At 39.2% G+C, this 14,603-nt stretch overlaps 1 long non-coding RNA gene across 1 annotated transcript in view; it reads right to left on the bottom strand.

Annotated features, from left to right (window-relative positions):
• Window positions 1-657: 657 nt before the first annotated feature.
• LOC306891844 overlaps window positions 658-14,603 on the bottom strand; it is a 48,541-nt gene continuing 34,595 nt past the window's right edge. Inside the window, exons 2-3 of the long non-coding RNA XR_013786410.1 lie at window positions 7,934-8,000; window positions 658-1,261 (exon numbers count right to left, since the gene is read on the bottom strand). This is a non-coding gene — a long non-coding RNA (uncharacterized lncRNA). The remainder of the gene's footprint in view (window positions 1,262-7,933; window positions 8,001-14,603) is intronic.

The following is a 14,603-nucleotide window of genomic DNA, read 5'->3' as shown; positions in this document are numbered from 1 at the left end:
TTTGACAAAATTCCCAACAACTTACATTACTCACAGCAGTCATTACATAATGTGTATGTCTTATAGAAACAAACACACACAGGTTGCATGTGGTGTTTGCATCTGTGAGCTCTTTAAAGGGCAAAGAACTTGAAAAAAGTTGAAAAAAGGCCATGAAAAAAAACCTGTGGGAACGTTGGCGAGTTCTAAGAACTATAGATCGATGGCAGGACCACCCAGTAACAACGTCCCGTGATAGAGGCGAGGGACTGAGATGCAAAGACACGCACTAGTTTTTTTCACCCTACTGTCGAAGTGTTATGTGCTTCCCCTGACTGTCAGCGCTTACAAGCTAGACTCCTTTGTAAAGCTTTTATTTACCAGTCACAAAAAAACATCAGATTGTTTATATCACATAAATCCCTAAACCGGAGCTTTGTGTTTCTTGTAAGAGGTGACCACATGTGAGGGAGGATTATGAGAATCCACTGACAGAACGGTCTAGCCAGATTGGGCGTGTCCTGCACTGAACCCTCCTCCTATACTATCCCATCATCTCTGGCACTCGCATTAATCTAAAGGGATGCATCTCAATCCCCAACAGCAGATCTGAAGCAATTCCATTTACCTGGGGCATTACTGAGGCTGCACTGGAAAATCCCAGCCAGCCCTTTACTTAATCCAACCATTTTATTATATATCTAACATACAGAAATCACAAAATGTACTTGAGGTCGGGGTTTAATACATTGTGATCCAACCTTCATTATGCCAACAGGAGTCCTATTACTAACTTTGCATTTTAAGACTGGCATGTCATTGAGGTGCATGACATTTGGGCAAGTAAAAAACAAACACATTTTAATGGGAAAACAAACTTAATCTGAGCGTTTTTTATTAAAATATTTGTATTCAGTAATGTATTAGTCAATAACTGTTAGCCCCCTCTGTAGACCCCTGACGTAAGAATTTTAAAACTCAACACAACATGGACACAATCTCCATTTAAGACCAGTCTGGTCTACCATCAGGTGCTTCTGACCCATGTAACAGTCCAGGTGACATCATACTTTGATGTCATCACTGCCAGTGTGACTCACGATGTTCAGCAGGGCAACGTCTCCCAGGTAAGTGCCTCGTGTTTCCCGGCTCATGCTGTGTCGCTGCTGTCCGAGTTCAGTCCAATACGCTGACGGTCAGGACGCCCCGCGGCATTCTCTTATCACAACCTCTTCACCCCGTTCCTCATTGGCAGGGTGAGTGACTGGTGCACTGGTGCTTTCTAGAAAACAAGTAAACATGTATGTGTGTGCATGACCTTAAAGTGCATGAACTGTGAACAGGATTGAGAAAGAAAACAAAATCCTGTATTCACTGAATCATGTCATTTAGCAAAGATGGATGACCAGCTGCCCTCTGTGATTACCGTCAAAGGCAGCAGAACAAAAACATCAGTTTTAAGAAAATGCATAAATACATTCAAGGTTAAGTATAGAGTATTGTTTTTATTCTTTTCAAACTTGTAAATTGTAAAATCATTTTAAGACATTTACAAAATAAAGCTAGAGTCATACAGACATAAAGGATAAATTGAGTCGTGTGAATGTGATTTTATTCATTCATCATTTAGCAGATGAGTGAAACTTAATTAAGATGATGGACTGAACTGGATGAAAGCCAATAGATGGAATTAATTGCACAACTACGGCAATACGCTTTATACAGACTCTCTTTACAGTACCAACAACTGAGTCATGGTAAAAGTCTGACAGAATATCCACTGTAGTCCACAGCAACTGTGTGTCTGGTACATTGTGAGGGATATAAAATAATTGAATGTGAAATTTCCGATATTGACATTCCCAAAGTTTGAATGACAAAAATATCATGCTTCTCAATACATAATCAGATTGCTTATTACATAAGTGCTGTGAAATTGACATGACCTTTTCAACGTAAATACGTATTACGTGAATTTGTGAACACGCTTTGTAGAACAACACCCTTATTCATCGTATGGTATTTTTTTAAAGCCCTTTGAAGCTACACTGAGACTGTAATTTTGACCTTAAACCGTTTGAAGTCCACTATATTGAGAATAATCCTAGGATGTTTTCATCAAAAACCTTAATTTCTTTTCGACTAAACAAAAAAATACATAAACATCTTGGATGACAACAGGGGTGAGTAAATGATCATGAAAATGTATGTTGAAAGTGAACAATTCCTTTAAGGTTCAATTATATATGTGTATATATAGATTATATATAGATACAAAATACAAAAAAAAACTGAAACCGGAAGTTCTTCTGGACCAGTGTCTACATCTATAATGGATATGTACGTATGTTGGTTATACATTTTCAGTTATAAACTTGAACATGTGACATTGTATATTTCCCGTATTAAACTATTCTGACTGGATGTAAAGTTTTATGCATCATTATGCAAAATGATATTCTCCTTGACATTGTCACTTCTGATATCTGTTTCTCTTGTACATTGTATTTCTGTCCTACGTTCTCATTTCAGCCTTTTGGGGGATAGGCCCATGTCAATGTTTGAACCTCTGAAAGCTCTCCTCAGGATTCTGGGCCAAGCACGTCAACTGAGTGGCACACCGGATGAACCGCAAGCCGCTTATCCAAGAGGTTTTGTGTTCGAACCTTGTTTTGTGCATTTCTGTACATTTCAATTTAAGTGCGCTTTACTGGCAAGACAAAATGCACATTTGAATAACCAAAGCATTGGGAGTGTTCTTTGCTTGTGTGCTTTTAATTCGTTTTCACCTATTCTTCTCGAGGTGTCCTCCTTTCATAACAGCATTTCTGTTTTCGATTTTTACTCTTGTTGCTCTGTGATTGCTGCATTTTGTGAGCGTGTCCCCGTGTTGCTGCGTGCAGCTATATTTTAGCAGCCCTATTAAATACACAAGTATTAGCCACTTAAATACTATAAACAGTATATGTTTGGTGCAAATAATCATAGAACAAACATTTTAAAAAAAAAGAAAATTCAGGGACGCTCTGGGAATATTTTCCACAACACCAAAAATCTATATGTGACACTGCCATAATGCTCAAAGTAAATTCCCATTTCTGATTCTCCCAAGACCTCTGTTTATAGGGAAACAAGACAATGAACACACGAATGAGGTTTCACTTTCACACGTACACACTCCGTTCCTGTTCATTTCTCTTTCCACAGCTCTCAGTCTCCGCTCCCATCATCCAACTTTCAGCTCACTGCTGACTTAATGAAGCATTGAGGATCTGAAGGATGAATTCATTCCATCTCAGTGACTGTGATATGACCATCTCATCCTTATGTAGAAGCCCACCATCCATCCAAACTCTTAGTCGGGGTGAGGGATAGAGCAACCATAGGACATTAATGAAGGCCTGCGGCATGAAGTCTGGATCTCACTGGAGCTCAACCACCCACTTAGGGTGGTTTCACATTTAGTTCGATTGCTCTCCCCTCCCCCTGCGGGACTGTGTTCATATTATTTATTTGGGTCTGAACCGTGGGTCGTTTGCGTCATCAAGCCTGCAGCCGTTTACCCTGTCGCTTGTAACAACGAGGCAAGAGGAGATGGCAAAATGCATAACATGCATAACAGTCAGTCAAGCACACATATTTACCAAATAATACATCATTAATAGATCATAAACACTTCGGCGATTTGGTAGGATTGCGTTCCTATCAGCAGTTGGGACGCAACGATTGTAGATTTTGTTGGTACGATTATAGTCCGAGGAATAATCACGGTTGCACAATTATAACGATTATTATGCATTCATTGATTTCTACATTTTTCCAGGCCCTGCCAAAAAAGTGATAAATAAATAATAATGTCTGGTTATTTGTTTGTTTTTTACCAATGTAATCTAAGATTATAAAACCATAAAAATATGATCTTAACTCTAATATTAATAGTCAATCAGTAAGTAATAAAATGAAAACGACTGATCAGATTGCGAGAAATAGCACAAATACATTTAATAAAGCAAACACACAAATGAAATGAACAGTGCTTTAGGGTTTCCAAAGAATGGTGTGAAAAGGGAAAAACATCCAGTATGCGGCAGTCCTGTGGGCGAAAATACCTTGTTGATGCTAGAGGTCAGAGGAGAATGGGCCGACTGATTCAAGTCAATGAACTGTAAGTGGACACTGTATTAATCCTTCAAGTGTGTCAGGAAACCTTAAAAGTTACTCAACCCGTTTATAACCACAACCAAACATTGCTGCTAATACTAAACCACCCTGCAAAAAAAACGTGACCCTGACAGACAGAAGTTACACAAACGGAGGCAGGTGAAATGAAACAGGAGGGCCCAACTGTTCTCTCGCAGTGAAGAGTCAATGCCATTTACTTTTTTCCTTGAAGGATCTTTCCTGGAACGCCTCTCTGTCGCTTGACAAAATGTACTGAAAAATACCCATCGGCCCCAGCGTCTGCTAAACAGAGAGTCTGTGATTTAGTAAGGGACAGCAGAGATGAGCTCCCGAAGTAACTGATCCCGATTGTCTGTTTATTTTCATTTCAACCTTTCAGAAATGACTCCACATTTATGTGCTAATCGCAACGCTGACCTGAAATGCTCCGTCACCGCAGAATACTTTACAGTCTATTACAGCGCAGCACACTCGAGTCTGACCAGCTGTAGCACAGACACACTGATGCTCAAGTTTCACAGTAAACGCGGGCCAGAGAGTTCCCTTCTCCAGGAAGATCTCCGCTTCGGGTACGTCAAATAATTGACATGGATTCGGCGGCCTACAAAATTTCCACGATAGTGTATACGCAGTTATGGATGACTACATCTCAGACACGACCGTCTCTTTATTAGAGGATCAAATATTCACCTCAGCCAAATCATTGAAGTCCCTAAATGCTGTTTAAAAGATTGTCTTACATCATTAAGATTCACATAATCCACAACCTCACACCTCTTTGTCTGGATTTGTAGCTATTCCCATAAAAACAATTTGTGATGGGAGAAAGTGTGATGGAAAAATGAATTTAATCTAGTTTCAAAAGTACTGCATAGTTTATGATATTTTTGCATTCTTTCTTAAATCAAGTCAGACAAACAAGGTCATTGTGACTCAAGGCAAGCTCTGGGCCTTCTCAGCATTCCAGTTACACAGGCATGTGAAAGCAGCAGCTTATCAGGGGATTACATAACCCTCCACATCTCACAAGCGGAGAGAAACTTCTAGGTAGCAGAAACCACAATATTTAGAGATTTGTGACCGTTGTTTTTCCACAGCCAGCAAACAACAACAGAGGTCTGACCGCATCCAAACCCCAGCCCCCAAACACAGCCTTCTATCATAATATTGACTTCCTTGCTCGGTTGTTCCTTATAAACAGAGAGAGAGAGAGAGAGAGATGGCTTTCACTAGAGGTTTAGACTTAAGTGTGCGACATTAAGGCATGAAGTACAAGACAAAGCTCAAAACGACCAACAACAGACACAGGTTAAAGAGACAGTTCAACCAAAAATAAACATTCGGTCATCATTTTCTTATGCTCGAGTTGCTTCAAATCTGTAAAATGACTGTTAAATTGAAAAATGACAACGGTAGTCAAAAGTGCCCCAGAACTGTTTGCTTTCCAACATTCTTCAAAATATCTTCTTTTGTGTTCAACAGAATAAATACATTTATGAAGACATTTTTAGACAACGCTGGTCAAGAGCTGTTTGGTTACAAGCATTCTTCCAAATAACATTCTGTGTGTCAATCAGAACAAATACATTTATACAGACTTTGTCTTGGTTTACTCAAGGGTGAGTAAATGATGACTGAATTTTCATGTTTGTGTGAACTGTTCCTTTAAGTCTAAAAAGCTTTCCTGTAGCTCATTGGTTAGATCATGGTGCCTGCAACGCCACGGTCATGGGTTCGATCCCAGAGATTTCGCATACTCAGAAACATATGCATAATATAATGCAATGCTTTGGATAAAAGCGTCTACCAAATGCATAAATGTAAATGCATCGTCTTTAATATTGGATACAAATTATTTCAAGGTATGCAGTTCTTGAGTTTCTATTTAGTCTTCCAGCCCAATAGACGGAGTCTGATTTATAAAATACAGTGTGTAGTTTCATAGCCACTCGGTCCTGCTGATACCGTTTAATCTTGAGAAGGAATGTGACCTTAGCTCTAGTCCTTGGCTTGGTTCACAAAGCTAAATTTGACCTTCCCTGTCATTTGTGCAGCAGATGCACACCAACAAAAATGCATTTTTGGCAAATTTTGGAAAATGATTAAGACGGAATGACTGATATTGACCCTGAAAGGTCATACAAATGGAGCTTACACAGTGATTTTGCGATGCTAGTACAGAAGGGGACAAAGGACATGATCCGCACTAATGCAAAGCGTAAAATGCCTCGATAAGACAAGGCACACAAATCCACGTTCAAGGACTTTCAAAATGATCGATGCCTTCATAATATAGAAAGCTGTCACATCACGTTAGTAACTGAACACAGGGATCTGTTTTGTGACCACAGACTTCCATCTATATGCAAATCCAGCTTTCAAAAACATTACTCTAAAGCCAGGTTCGGATGTTTCTTAACGTTGGTTTTTTTCCAACACATTCTTGTTAAGAGGAGAGGGTTAAAACTAGTGTTTGCTGCTGCTTGGGTTTGCCTGCGCAGGAGCACTGAGATTGGCTTCTCAGGAAAGAGCCACGGCTGTTACCCAGCGACTCAGTCGGACCGAGATTACGACAGACCTGCCAGTTCTATCAGAAACACAAGCATTTTCTGTTGGCGAGATAAGTCCACACCGATCCTTACGAAACTCTCCTTCCTCACCTATCTCGGTCAACTCATTACAGTACTGCTCGTATCTGGGTGAAGAACACTTCCTGCTTTTATCTGCCAACGGAGCACAGACCATCCTTCGCTCTGTTCTCTCTGTTAAAGACACAAACACACATTTGCACTCAGGATTCAAATACTTTGCTAATCTTTAGTAATGCTATTGATTATTTGTCGGCTACAAAATTGGCTCTATAGACGCAAATCTATAGATTTATTTCTAGTCTGCAGAATAAGTGCATGACTTGACAATATAACATATGGTGAACATATGTAAACCCAGTAACCTCTGTTGAGATGTGCTGCTGAGTGTCTGAATGTTCCATAATGATATGTACTCACATGGTGCTATGACTTTTAAAGGGATAGTTCACCCAAAAATGAAAATGCAGTCATCGTTTACTCACCCTCTTGTCATATTAAATCTGTATGACTTTCTTCAGCAGAACACAAAATAAGACATTTTGAAGAATGTTGTTAACACCCCTTCACTTCTACCAATGCAACCAATAGGTACCGTAGTTGTTTGGTTACCGACATTCTTCAAAATATCTTCTTTGCTGTTCTGCTGAAGAAAGAAAGTCATAAAGGTCTGAAATGGTTAATAAATGATGACAGAATTTTCCGTTTTGGTTGAACTATCCCTTTAAGTCATTTATATGATAAGAATAACAGATTTTTGACTACATATAGTTTGATCAGAAATCAGCTCTAATTTTGTGTGGTACTATTACGAACAAATAGAGGAGTTTAATAAAAGGACATTTTTTATAGTATCTAAGGGGTTAATTCCTTCTAAACAAAATGTGACGGTGTGGTGTTAATTCTCAGAATTACGCCCGCGTTGAGGTTTCAGATGTGTGAAGGAGCGCACAGGAAGTGCAGGGTATTTTTGAAGAGCTTGCCCCCAGCGAGTGCCCCGCTCATCTGTACAGCATCACACTTTCACTCTTGGTTTTTCACCCAACGCTGAGACACCTGAGGTTTCTTGTAATGGAACGCCCAACAAAGGAAAACTACACTTTCTATAAAGACAGAGGTGTCAATGTTTCCTGTAGGGTGACAAGAGGAAAGTTTGTGCGAGTGTCACTGCATGGGCAATTTACCTCACAAGCTCCATGAAGATGATGTCACTTACATACTCGCAAACATCCTCCCCATCTTTCTTTGCACCTTTAAAGAGACACAAGAAACAGGTGTGTTACAGGATTTTGGTCATGTGAGCACTGAGTTTAAATTGGTAACTTGCTTTGAAATTGGAAAATAGCTTTGCACTCATTAACCTGACAGAGAATGCGGATATATGCCAGTGATCTCACAGAGGAAACGCAACCTGTCAACAATAAGCCTGTTTCTTTTCGTAAGAATACCATCACCACAGCACACTTCAAACCACTAAACATATAGTATCACTAACCTGCAGTACTAATATCATCCATTGAAAAGATTATTTAGAAGTTGTTTCACAGGTCACCATTTTGTTTCATTTGACCAAAATCCACTTTTTGTTTCTTCTATACGTGAGTTCTATAACCCAAAACATACCTAGCCATGAAATTCATGGTTGCCCTTTTCCAAGAAAGGATAATTTCATCTTGATAACAGATAATGACCAATTTTATATTAAGATGAAAGCCCTGTACACAACGGAGAGGAAAACATGCCAATAAACAAACAAACAGCTCTTTTGTTTATTCTTTATAGTACTGAGGGCAGTTCTGGAAAACAACATTCAAGCCAAAAAATATGAAGTAGTAGTAACCTGAAAGAGAGGTCTTTTAAAGGGTTCTTACACCTTTTACAAAGTCAAACTCCAGCCCCTTTTCAGTACTTTCATGCTTTTCCATTATACATACTTAATCACAAAAAGTGATGATATTGTGCGAAAAAAGGTTCTTAAAGGACATTCCCGACTTTAATTGTTTTCTGGCTGGCAAATTAAATTCACTATGACTTCTAAATGTTAGTGCGCACTGGACGAAAAGCGCTGCATCGCGTCTACAATTCACAGGTATCACGCATCGGACGCTGCATTCTGCATGCACAAGCTCAAGATCCACTTCTGATGCATGATGGGTCAGTAATTAAGTTTATCAAGTTTTAGTTGAAAAACTTTTGCTTTTGAACGTTAATCAATGACTAGGTTCTATATCACTTTGATAAATCCGTAATGGTTTTCTTGTACCTGATGTTTGTGGTCAAATCTAACAAAAATACAGTTTCTTCCTTACAAAAATTAACCACCCTAAAATGACAAAACATCAAATCAATGGAAAACAGTACTTTAATATCGAAAATGTTTACAATATGTAATAACTAGGGGGACTAGGCTACTAAGCAAGGTAGGCGAGCACATGCCCTTCAGGGTCCCTCCATTGGCTACTGCTTAAAATTTCTCTCAGCGTTCCCAAACTGCACTCTCGGCTGCGGTACATTGCACTTCAGAAACAGATACATGACTAAAAATGACACTTGATTCACGTGTTTATTGTGCGTTTTGTACGCATTGTAATCCTTTAACAGATGCGCGACCATTTATAGCAGTCCCAAATAACAGATATACTAGTTATTGCATATTAATAATCGCAATTACAATATCACAGTGAATAATAAATACAAGGAGGATTGCCATAATCGTGCAGCTCTACCATAAGGTATATTAATATTGCAATAAAACGTATTCGTTTATGATAAGAAAGAAAACAATGAAAGGGAACAGATTTGTGTGTTTTCCCAGTGTTCAAAATGTATGAGACAGATTACCTATCGGTGGGTCCTGAACTGAAAACATTTGGAGCCTGTGGTTAGCAAGATTAACATGTAGGGAAAACCGATGGAAAAATGAAAATGTGTATTTGCAATTTTATTACATCGGTCATCTTTATTGCCAAATAACCTAGTCTACATTTAAAATATCTAAATATTGCCTTAAATTATTTTAGATGTGAGACATCATTTCATAGACAGAGGGTGTTTGTTTCATGTGACTTATATTTGAAAGAATAAGGATATGCCGCTCAGGAACAGGGCTCAACAAAAACAGAGAAGGCCAACATTGATAGTGGAATTAAAAGTCTAAAACGTTACGTATGGTTACTTCATTTCGTTTGTGTCTGTAGATTTATTTCGTTATTTGACCTGGAATGAATCAAATACACTTGCCGGAAATATTCAACTCAAGTCACAGGTCAAGAGGTAAAAACAGAAAACCGCTCGCATTGAAATGGCAGTTTACCCAAAGTGTTTGACTAGCATTCTATGCAATGTTTAACCGATATTATTGCCCGTTTCAAAGCTGTTTGTGTACACAGATTAGATTTCCTGCTTATGTCCTCTATTTATAGACCATAAAGCAGAGCAAAAAACACAGATATGTGACTCAGAGGCTTATGTGATTGAGAGTACATGCAGAAGTTCTCAAATCTGTGCAGTCTACAAGACAGGATGTTTCAAGTGACTAATGTACAAGTCACCACTGATCCAATTTTATAATTTTGATATGAAGAAATCCAGCTAAAAGCCATTAGTATTTGTTTTAGGCACTCGTATGCTTGTGGTTTAATGATGCTATTTCAGGCTTGAGAGATCTATGTAATTAGGTCAATGAATCATTGGATGAAAAATGAAATCTCAGCAGGTTGTGGCTAGAGGTGAGGAGAGCAGCAAAGGTGGCGGCAGTTTAAAGAGAGAGCGTTTGTTTTAAAGCTTACTTATGACCGTTAAGATGAAGTGTGTCATTGTTTGATGTTGAATTACATTCCCATAGTTACTGGGACAGTTCACCCAAAAATAAATATTCTGTCATCATTTATTCACCCTCGAGTGTATACATTTCTTTGTTGAACACAGAAAAAGATATATAAAGATATACTGCATTCTTCAAAATATCATTCTGTGTGTTCATCAAAAATGAATAAAGCCGTTTGTCCTACTATGGTACTCAATGGTGGCTAAGAACTGTTTGGTTATAAGCATTCTTCCAAATATCTTTCTCTGTGTTCTTCAGAACAAAGAAATTAATAGATTTATAACAACTAGAGGGTGAGTAAATGATGACAGAAATGTGTAGAGAAAACGGCAAGGTGTTTGTAGGATGACTCCAGTAAGATTGTCTGAACCAATTCCCTTATATGAACCATTTAGGGCTATAGTGAAAATAACCAGATTATTTTAAAAAACATTTAACAGTCTTTTTTTTGCAAATCCATTTGGTGCTTTACACAGTAACAGATAATTTACTATGACACCCTAACGTACAGGCACAAATGGGCGCAGATCCGCATATACAGTAAAATAAGCAGGTCCTGGTGAAGGGGTCAAAAATAAACACTTCGTCCTGTGGGAATAAGGAATCTGAGCCAGTGCAGACTAACAGCAACCTTCTGCCAACCATGCTGAATCGTGCCAAAGAGGTCTCGCTCATGCCAGCACCAATGCAGCGCTTACTCAATGAAAGTGTATCAGGCACGATTTTTAACGTGGCATGAAAGATCATGGGCAAATACAGGACGCCCACCTCAAGATTCACCTCAGAGAGTTCAAGAATAGGAGCAGATGAGTAACAAAGTGACACGTTGGGCTTTTTCTTGCGAGATGAGAATTGCCCCGTCCCGCCCCCTCTTAATTTCCTGTCATTGAATGTAACCATTTTAGAAAATGAAACTAGATCTGTACTTTTTTAAGGATTTTTTTTGGTATTTCCTCGTGTAAGAGTGTGTCCATATATGCCATGTTTGCTTCAATTAAAACAAACTCTGGTGCGATTGCTTTGTTATTAATGCTGGTGCGCACCAAACAAGCGGCCCGAGACAGCTGATAAAGATTGCCCTCTGTCTACTTTCAAACACTTCATGAGGTCTTCGCGAGCTACCGGCTTGCTAAAAAAAAAACGTATATGCGCAGGCATACAAGGAGCATGTAAAACACGCCATTGTTTGGATATCCGTCAAGTAACATTTTATAATATAAAATCATAAAAGCTGTCCAATCACGTAGAGACTTTACAAGTAAGCTGTAAAGTTGAAACTCTTTGTTAGCTGTTAAAATGCCAGTCTGAAGCGAACAAGTGTTATACTTATTTTTTGGTCCTGAACCGAACTAGAAATATGAACGCACCCTAAACCCATTAGCTGGGAGGTCTTCAGAGCAATGCCATCCGTTTTCTCGGTCGATGCTAGATGGTGACTTCAGAGTTAAATAGGTAAAATAAGTGTTATGTCAAAACAGTAATAGCACACCTCTCCTCAAACCACAAGATCTGAAATACAGATTGGCACAAAGGCTGTTCGCAAGCACAACTAACACAAGAACGCGTCATTATATTTACAAAAACAGTCCAACTTCACTCTCTGTAAAAGTGCAACCCCAATGAGAAAAGAAAAACAGCGCGGCCGTAAAGTTTTATTAGTGTTAATAAAATGAATTCTGCAGAGCACTTATTTAGCGCTTAGGTTTCTTAATAAAAGAACTGGAGCTAAAAAGTGCTGTAGGTTTTGAAACATGACCAGGGGAAATTTTGGTCTGAAAAAAGGACTTTACTACCAAAGCTCAACACATTCCATCAAAATGTTCCTTTCTCATAAACATTAAAAGTCTTCAGACACCACATAGGACGAACTTATGATGAGACTTTGTTGATCTGTCCGCAATGTTTGCTTTACATGAACACAACTGTAATCCCTTAACTCATTTTTATATGGCCGGCACACAACGGTGATGAGAGTTTAGGGAGTAAAACTAAAATGAAATTGACTGTTGACCAGTACAGCAGGCATTCGAGCTCCGGTTATAACACACAGAAACATAACATCATAACACACACTAACTCTAAACACTTCACAGAAACATAACATAGGGTACAAGTATGGGTGGGCGATCTGACGATCTTAAATCGAGAACCATCTTGAAGGCATCCTCAATTTACTTTTCAACAGAATCTTGTCTGTTGTCTAAAACAGTGGTTCTCAAACTTTTTTGGTCATTCCCCACTTTAGACAAGGGGGAATTTTCAAGCCCCACCTGCCCCCATCGCCCCAACACTAAAAAGTAGTATCAGAGTAACAAGTTGTATCTAAAATACAAACTATATACATCAAATAACAGAAAGTTCTAAAATAAAGAAAATAAAAGTGCAGCTGTGTCATAATAACTTTCATGAAATAAAAAAATTGAGAAAATAAAAGTGCAGTTGTGCACTACTAAAAAAACACCTCACTATCTAACACAGGAAGTCCCCCCACTAACTGTCTGTCTTCACCGCCGGAGATACTGGTTATCCCGAGCGGCCGTTTAACATTTCCCCACAGGTGAGAGCTCGACCCAAGTCCTCCCGAGCAGAACTCAAGCCATGCTTAAATAATGATCCTCTCCTCCCGTATCAGCTGTAACCACTAATTTAATTAACCACGTCCATTCCTTCCAATTAAGGAGCGTGTCCATAAATCATACCTCCGGTGACCTATTCATCACAGTATTTAAATGGCTGAAACCTAAAATAAACATTATTAGGTTGAAAACACTGCATAGTTGTGATATATGACAGCGCTGAGCTCGTCCGTGTCTGGCTCAGCGCAAACCAACGCGCGAAAGCACAATTTGAATCTGGCAGTCACTGAACATTCTAAATCTCATATCTGGGACCGTAGGGGCACGGAAATAATATCCCATATATGGGACCAAACCGGATACCGCTCAAAAGGTTAAAAATTTCTGTAGCGAGGTTGGCGAGGCGAGAGCCGGGATTCGAGGCCGGTGCGTGAATGATAACGAGCGTCAGCTGTACGCGCACCGTAGGCTACTATTGGGTTTCGGCACCAGTGTAACAAAGTTCCATGAAGGGAAGGAAGGAGGCGGGAACCGGCGAACATAATAATAATAATAATAATAAATTTTATTTGTATTGCGCTTTTCTTGTACCAAAAGCGCTACAGTACAGTACAAAAGTAAATACATTAAAAATACATTAACATTTAACATCTTTAATCAAATCAAATAAACGAGGACGTAAGAGACAAACACAATTTCCGGGCCGGTCCTCGCTCACTGACGCGGTCTGGTCGCTCGTCCACTTATGCTTCACAATCTCCTCCGTGATACCAGACCTCGAATCCCGGCTCTCGACTCGCCTACCTCACTACAATTTCATTTGTAACCATGAATACAAAATTCCGGAAGATTTGATCTCACGTTTCCATATAAGGCATAAAAAGGAACATTTCCCCACCTGTCACGTCTCTATTCACCTACAGTTTGAGAAACGCTGGTCTAAAACAAGAGGTGTGTTCGACAAAATTCAGCACTGCACAGACCCACTGGCACATTGAAGCACCGGGAGAGGAGAGTGCTTTGCATGTCTCACACTTGCGATACAGTTTTGCAAGTTTATTAGACAGGGCGGCTTATTTGTGTGTGACGATAATCGGTAGGGCACCGCTAATTTACATGGTTTTAGTCTATTTTGCGATTGAAACTCGTTTCCCAGCTGCATGAGTTCATATAGCCTAAATCTACAGCCCTGTGATTTCCGTGATGCGGACGGGGAATCCTGCTATTAATATCCGTCAGCTGCCGGTTCTGCGTGTATGAGTGAATGTGTTGCACAGTTTAACGTGTTTGAGAGTTTTAGTGTGTGTAGTTCAGTGACTAAAGTGTCTATTGTCGGAGTGTCTTCACGACGACCCTCCAGAATGAAACTGGTTAACCTAAATGCTCGTATGAAAAAATACTGTAGTGTTCTACAGTATTTGATATAGAAAATTGTGGTATTCTTGTTGTAAA

This window comes from Barbatula barbatula (genome assembly GCF_947034865.1).
Source record: "Barbatula barbatula genome assembly, chromosome: 3".
In the NCBI taxonomy this organism is placed as follows: Eukaryota; Metazoa; Chordata; class Actinopteri; order Cypriniformes; family Nemacheilidae; genus Barbatula; species Barbatula barbatula.
This window is presented reverse-complemented; position numbering and strand designations above follow the sequence as displayed.